The sequence below is a fragment of the Myotis davidii genome, unplaced genomic scaffold (genome assembly GCF_000327345.1).
Source record: "Myotis davidii unplaced genomic scaffold, ASM32734v1 scaffold130, whole genome shotgun sequence".
Classification (NCBI taxonomy): domain Eukaryota; kingdom Metazoa; phylum Chordata; class Mammalia; order Chiroptera; family Vespertilionidae; genus Myotis; species Myotis davidii.
This window is the reverse complement of record NW_006285040.1, coordinates 7,350,670-7,359,125: the sequence shown is the minus strand read 5'-3', so window position 1 is coordinate 7,359,125 and position 8,456 is coordinate 7,350,670. Positions and strand designations below refer to the sequence as shown.

The 8,456-nt window shown below is 36.4% G+C and overlaps 1 pseudogene; it reads right to left on the bottom strand.

Annotated features, from left to right (window-relative positions):
- The window catches only part of LOC102762214, a 20,650-nt pseudogene that overhangs the window by 6,311 nt on the left and 5,883 nt on the right, over positions 1 to 8,456 (bottom strand).

Sequence of the window (8,456 nt, the reverse complement as noted above, 5' to 3'; positions counted from 1 at the left end):
AGGGACCCAACAGAAAAGAATATTTCAACAGAGAGGGATTTTGAACGAGTCTATTTTGATAAGACAGGAGGCCAGGTAAGTATTCCCAAGAGAAAATGTCTAGGTATATCATGGCAGAGAGAACTGTCTGAATTGGACTGCACCCCAGGGCTTGTCCTCTTTTCCCTTGGTCTCCCTCAACTGACCTGCCGAGGTAATGCATCATAGTCACCATGCTCAAGTGTGAAGGGCAATGGTGTTGCCTCAAGATGATTTCTGTTCAAGACATCTGAAAATTCATGTTTTTTAAATATGAAAAATGTTTGTCTCTAGAAGGCACATACACTCTTCCCTACATAAAGATGATATACTGACAGTAGGTTCCAATGGCTAGACCAGTGATGGCGAACCTTTTGAACGGCGTGTCAGCATTTAGAAAAACCCTAACTTAACTCTGGTGCCATGTCACATATAGAAATTTTTTGATATTTGCAACCATAGTAAAACGAAGACTTATATTTTTGATATTTATTTTATATACTTAAATGCCATTTAACAAAGAAAATTCAATCCAAAAAATGAGTTTGCGTGTCACCTCTGACACGCGTGTCATAGGTTCGTCATCACTGGGCTAGACCAAGACAAAGCCCAAACTCCTGTAGTAAACAAGGAGTGGGACAGCACACTCAGGTAACAGGCCTGGGACAAGTAGCTCAGAGTGACCACAGCAACTGTCCTGATTCTCCATATCCTTGGGCTGGTTTCCTTGAGAAGCATGTGTGGAGAAAGTGGGGAGGTTGCCAGACTTCCTCCAATTCATTTTTTACTATGGTTTACACCAGTGATGGTGATGAGAGGGGCCAAAACATAGTTGAGCTGTCTCCTATCCACACTCTGTCTGCCCAGCCCAAGAAGCATCATACCCAAACTGCACACACTTCAGATGTGTTTAACCAGCAGCTAGGAAGATACAGTTACTTCTTTATTTCAAGTCACTTTGCCTCTGTTTATGAAACTTCAGATTTCATTACCTTTTGTCAAACTATAAATTCATATTAACTTTCCTTCAACCCAAGCAAATCCTCAAAGTTCAACAACAGTTGTTCTTAATCCTGAAGATAAGTGTATTTGTTGAATAGGACATTAAGGCTTTACATATCTCTGCTATATATTAAGAAAAGAAGAAAAGGAAGATAATTATGAATTAAGAAATGGGAAAAGATGCCCTAGCCGGTTTGGATCAGTGAATAGAGCTTTGGCCTGTGGACTGAAGGGTCCCGGATTCAATTCCGATCAAGGGCATGTACCTTGGTTGTGGGCACATCCCCAGTAGGGGGTGTGCAGGAGGCAGCTGATCGATGTTTCTTTCTCATCGATATTTTTAATTCTCTATCCCACTTCCTTCCTCTCGGTAAAAAAATTAATAAAATATTTTTTAAAAAAGAAATGGCAAAAGAAAGACTCAAGAGGAAAATAAATGTGCAACATAATACAATATCCTTTCATTCAGGTTCAAAAACAAGTTTTATTCACCCTGAATTCATAAATACCTTAAAAATAAGGGAAATGAATAAAGCCTTATTAAATATGATTTCTAGAGCCAATGTTAACTTTGATTACTGTCCAATCAGTCAATATAGAAATCTGAAAGTAAAACTGGAAAATTCTCCAGAGAGAAAAAACTAAAAGGTCAAAATACATAGTCTATTCAATAAAACCTAGACATACTCTCCTGGCTTATCACAGATACAAAAGAAAGAGTCCCCTAAAGGCATTGGAGAAGAGAAACTTTAGAAGCTGTATAATTATGTTTAAATATTCAAATGTTGTTATGTGACAGAAAACATAGACTTAGTCTACACAGCTGCAGAGGCAGAATGATGAACAAGTAAATTTTTCCTAGAACACAAGCCAGAATTTATTAACATTTCAAACTATTCAATATGCAGTTGGTGCCCTATTAATGCTGAATTCTCCATCACTAGAAGTGTGAAGCAGAATTTGGATATGAAGACTCAGGGAGCAAAGATTCCTATACTATATGGAAGCTTATGAACAATGATATTATAAACCTCCCATCCCCCCAAAAAACTGAGTCTCAAGAATAATATACTCAGATTTGCAGGTTTTAGGGGTTGTGTGTTTATTTAAGACTTTTAAAGATAATTTTTAGATTTACAGCAGAATTGTGAGGAAAGCATCTTACCCCTACACATGCATAGCCTCCCTAATTATCAACATCCCCCACCAGAATGATAATATGTTAAATTAATGAACCTATATTGGCATATCATAATCACCCAGAAAACAGTCTACATTAGGGTTCACCTTTGGTGTTGTGCACTTTATGGGGTTGGACAAATGTATAATGACATGCATCCATCATTTTATGATATCAAAAGATTAAATAAAAATCGCCTGTGCTCTGTTTGTTGATTCCTTTCGCCCCACCCCAACTCCCTGTAACCATTGATCTTTTCACTGTGCCCATAGCTTTGCCTTTCCCACAATGTTAGATAGTTGGAATGATACAGTATGTAACCTTTTCAGATTGACTTCTTTCACTTCATCATATTTATTTAAAGTTCCCTCATGTCGTCCCATGACTTGACATCTCACTCTCTTTCAGTGTTGGATAATATTCCATTGCCTGGATGTACCACAGTTTATCCATTCACCTACTGGAGAACATCTTGGTTGCTTCCAACTTTTGGTAGCTATAAAGTTGCTATAAACATCAGGGAATAGGTTTTCATGTGAACATAAGTTTTAAACTTCTTCAGGTAAATATCAAATCACGCGACTGCTGGATTACACAGTAAGAGTGTTCAGATTTGTAAGAAACCACCAAACTTGTCTTCCAAAGAGGCTGTACCATTTTGCATTCCCACCAGCAACAAATGGAACTTCCTGTTATACCTCATCCTCATCAGCATTTGGTATTGTCAGTGTTCTGGATTTTGGCCATTCTAATAGGTATATACTGGTATCTCATCATTGTTTTAATTTGCATTTTCCTAGTGACATATGATGTGGAGCATCGTTCCCTATGCATACTTGCCTTCTGTCCATCTTCTTTGTTACAGTATATGCTGAGATCTTTGGTTCATTTTTTAATTAGGTTGTTTGTTTTTGCTTGTTGGGGTTTCTAAAAGTATATTTTAGTAGAAAATATTTTTACACCTTTAACCATATCATGATAAACTTGGCTGTCAGGCAATCAGAGCATCAATACCTAGTATTTGTCCATTTGAGTTGTTAAAATATGGAGAAAAGTTCCTCAGGCCAGAATCTTGGTGTCACTGCCAAATTTGCTTTTTAATCTCATACCTCAGATCCAATCAAATAGCAAATCCTATTGACTCCATCATCAAAATAAACCCAGTATCTGTCCACTTCCCACCTGTCAATTATTTTAACCTTCATCCAAGTCACTACCGTCTCTTACTTGGCTTGTGTAAAGAGAGACTTTGGGATTGGTCTCCCTTCATCCACCTTGCTCCCATATTGAATATTCTCAACATGGCAGCCAGAGAAAGCATTCCAAATAAATACTGTGTTATTCCTTTCTTGGCCCAAAGCTTTTCCACAGTTTTCTTTTTCACACAGCCACATCTGGCACACATTTAAGCACTCAAAATTTGCTGATTAAATCTTTTTATAGGCTTCCCAGGAGATTCTAGGAAAAGGTTTTTTAAAAACACTGATCTATGAAAAGAAAGGGTTGCTTAATGTAAAGAAATCTGGGGTTAAATAGACCATTTACTCTATTAAGATATTTAAGGTTTATAAATATTTGAGTATCATCATACAAAAATGTATAAAATATAACTCTTAACAAGTCTTCTATGAAACATTTTCTCTGGTTTTAGTTCACACTATTGTTTGTCTTATAAAGTAATATAAATTTTCTTTTTTTAATTTCTTCTCTCTCTAAAAACATTTTTTAATACTGGAAAGAAACATATATCCATTTACAAAACTGAAGACCCAGGGGACTGAGGAAAGATCTGAATACTTAGAAATCCTGGTGAAGGGAAATCCAAAGGTGAATAATTTGGTTATAAAGTAAAATTTAGAGTAAATCCACACCACCAGAATCTAGAAGGCACATTTAATTAAGTTATTGTGTCAATGATAAATATACTAAAGTTGGTAATTGCACTGTGGTTATGTAGGGTAATATTTTTATTTATTTATTTTTAAAATATCTTTTCACTGACTTTTTAGAGAGAGGGAAAGGAGAGGGGCAGAGAAACATCGATCAGAGAGACATCGATCAGCTGCCTCCTAATTGCCCCCTATTGGGGATGGAGAGAGCCCACAACCCAGGTATGTGCCTTGATTGGGAATTGAACTGGCAACCTCTTGGTGCATGGAACAATGTTCAATTTACTGAGCCACACAGACCAGGGCTGTAGGATAATGTTTTTAATCAGAGGAAATACTCACTGAAGTATTTAATAATAAATGGCCATGATGCCTGCAACTTACTTTCAAGTATTGTGTATGTGTGTGTAATATTACATAACTCTAGCTAATTCAAACAGGCACAGGACCAGACAGGTCTGATGCCCATGAGCTGCGGCAGGAGTTGGAACAATAAGCAGAATATTTGGCACATGCAGCATGTCCAGTGAGCATAAGAAGACACAGAATATTTTTGTATTATCTGACATAGATAATCCTGCTTGACTCTAAGTATTCGCTTCCCCTTTATTTCTTAGAAATTGAAGTATGAATCTTGGTTGAACACTTGATAGAATATATTTCCAATACTTCCATGGAAACTAACTAGATTTATTTAAGAGCACAAACAAGTATTCTTTCTGGAGACCACTGGAAATACAAAAGCATTGTAGATTCTGATACCTAAGAGTTATTATTTATAATGTGACCCCTTTTTTAAATTTCTTGAGTGAAGACTGAAGAAATTTAGTTTGTATTATAAGAATTAAAAATAAAATGATCAAACTCTTGGATGTGACAGATTTCTTTCATATCATCTGAGATAGATATTTCTAATAGACTCTGAACATTTCTTCTGCCTTTATTTCTTAGGAACTGAAGAGTGGATCTCAGTTAAACAGTTGATAAAATAGATCTATACATATTTATATATAAAATATATCTATATATATATTTCCAATCTCCCTTACAGCTAGATTTAGCCATGTAACTAACATTTGGCCAATAAAATGAAAGTGGAAATGTGTGTGAGATTTCTAGGGTCTCCTTAACCAAATATTATTATAATGCCTAATGCTTCAGCTGCCATCTGGGGCCATATGCAGCATGTCAAGAAAGGCCAGGGTAGCAAGATTGAAAGAACCAAGGTTTCTGATTAACATGGTACTACTCTACTAGTCCTGTACTCCTTGCATCCAGACTTCCAGAGAAATAAACTCCTAGTTATTTAAGATTTTCTTTATTTGCAACTAAATCTAACCTTAATTAATACAGATTCTTCACCATCACTAAATATGGTACACTTACTTTCCACAATCACAAGGTTTTCATCGTTCAGCCTGCTTGGTCCATTATGAGAAGCCACAGGGAATCTGGCAAAGATTCTGCACTAGGATCATATTTTGCAGGCAAAGCTTGGTTATACTAGGCAGCATTTGCCCCAACTAGTTCTTGGGTCTACAAATTCACTGGAGTCTGACCTGAGGTTAGTTCATACTAATCATTATCATATATTTCGAACCAATGACTTTTTTTTCAGTTTCTAAAGTAGAATAATTTGATTCCTTCCTCAGAGAAGTATAACAAGAGCCTGGCCTCCATTCACAAATATTTGCAAGGGTCTGGCTGGGTATTAGTAATGATTAGAGTCCATGGATATTTTTCTCCAAGTGCCCATGTTGGCATGAAATGTAAACACTAAGAAAAGAATTATCAGACTTGATGTAAACTGTGGTACTATCCACCAGAATAAATAGTGTCACATTTCCGGTTTCCTTCATGTGGAATTGGGAAAATCAGATGCCTTGGAATTGTAGTGTCAGCCTAAAGCAATAGCAGCCACCACCTGGAAAAATAGGATTGAAAGGACCTGACTGGAAATGAGGATTTGAACTAAAGGTCTGCAGCAAGATCCCAGTTTCCCCAGAAAGGTTATATCTGGGTGAACACCTAAATTTGTTTTGTATTTTAATGGTCATAAAATAAATAAGAGAAGTCAGAGAGTCTACACCCTCCCTCCTGAATCACCTCTATCTAAATATCATTGGTGAGGATATTATAATTCAATATTTGAGTTAGGGTAAAACACTGTAAAGTCATGATCTGATCAGGTTATGACTCGGTGTAGGGACATTTGAATAAACCTGTGGTAACACAGCAGAAAATAAATTTCTAATATTGCCAAGGCAAACTGATGGGAATTAAAATGCATTGTTCTTAGAAAAAATGTCATTTATCAACTAAGGGTGACTAAGAGATCTTCCTGAATAGAAACCTAAGCCATGGTTGATACAATTTTCTCTCATTTTGTTTCTTGTATTCCCTAGTTAATGTCTCACATAGGAATATTGATGGCTAAGTCAGAAAATGAATGGAGGGTTTTGAGAAGGCTCAGCATCTAATCATGTCCCTGGCCTGGCTCTGTTTCTCCAATCCCCTTCCCAAATCCCTCACTTTCACTGGAATCTGAAACTGCTCCTGAGTTTTGTCTTGGGGAGGCTGCATTGCTCCGGACCTTCCCATTTGGCATAGCTACTCACCAGTACTCTGCACCATGTGAGTTCTATCCATGCAAGAGGAGCTTCTTCAACAAAGAAATAAAAAAATAATTCCAGTAATATACTTAGAAGGAGGTGAATCCATCTTAAGAAACTCATTTGGGCCTAATTCAGTTTGGCTCAGTGGATAGAGTATCGGCTTGCGGACTGAAGGGTCCTGGGTTTGATTTTGGTCAAGGGGAAGGAAGGAAGGAAGGAAGGAAACTCATTTGGTCTTCTGTGTCCATTTATATGTTAGCACAACCCTGTAATTCAAGTATTTTTCCCTCTTATCCTTCAATGATCAAATCAGACCTCATCAGATCCAAGTTTCCTGGAATTACAATTAGTCCTGCGATTCATAAAATTATTGATTAGTTTTTTCTTAAATACTAACACTTAGATTTAGGACCTATGATATCCCCCAAAATCACAATTTTGATTAATCCCAAAGTGGTGATTTTTGAACATATCTAAAGGGAAAGGATAGTGGAGTTATTGGGCCAAAGTTCTTTACATTCAGAAAGAAAAGTATACATTTTAAAACTTTATAATAAACTTTTTAAAAATAAGATTTAAACATTAAACAATTATATTTTTAAATTTCAATTTAAAATATATCCTTTTAATGTTTTAGTACAAAAAGAATTTCACCCTTAAGATTTTTGACCTACTTATCTTGATGTTTTCTTTGGTTCTTTAGAACTTTGGACTGTTCACATAAACAGTCTCACATGACTAATTCTGGTGGCAGCACTTCAATAGTTTCTATGGTTCCTGAGAGTATCATTATTCCAGTGCTGCCTCAATGTCCTCTGTAATCTTATTTAATTCAAAACTAAGCTTATTAAAGTCTCAAAGTGCTGGTATTACAAAACCAATGTGCCATATCCAGACTCATTATCTCCACTCACACTAGGTGACTGACATGGAAACAAAGAAACTGATAACTCAAAGTCTTGCTCATTATCATCCTCTAGAGCAGCCCTGTCTCAGTCAAAATGGAGAGGATGATTGAAATCTTTGGTAAAAATACAGAAACGAATTACTTTGCATTTTAGTAAGAACCAAATCATATGTGTGATTGAGGAAACCTGTTCTGCTGATCTGGAGAGCAGTGTAGACATCCTCTTTACTGACTTTCCTGACTCCTTTTGCAGTTTTCTACAAATTTGAGCCATTATAATCTACATTTACTTACTTTCCATATATATAAAGTACTAATTTCTTCCAATGCATACACCTCTTACAGAGCCATATTATGGAGTTTTCCTCACTAAGAGTCCCTCGTGCCCTAGCAACAGACTCTCCAGAAGTCTGGCTGTCCATTAAAAGTAGTTCTTGATAATTATGTTTCAGATAATCTCTGGTTTAAGAGGTTTAAGAGAGGCAGACAAATTTACATGGGTGCTTTGCTCATCTCATTTATACCTAAGTTGATTGACAGTAACTGTATCTGATGACAACTATTCCTTTCTCATTAAAGCATCAAGAGGCAGACTTCCATTATTCTCTAATAGATATATCTATACTAATAAAAGACAAACATGCAAATTGTGTTATGTGTTGGCTTAGCGAGATAGACCACCGACTCAGAATTTAAATTTAAGAGCCTTTATTAAGCTGGCCAGCTGACCACAGCACCTATCTCCCCCTTTGGAAGCTTCGGAGCATGTGGCAGAGATCAAGGGTGCAGTATGATCCTTTATAGCACAATAGTGTTACCTTAGAAGTTCATAGAAAGTTCATAAG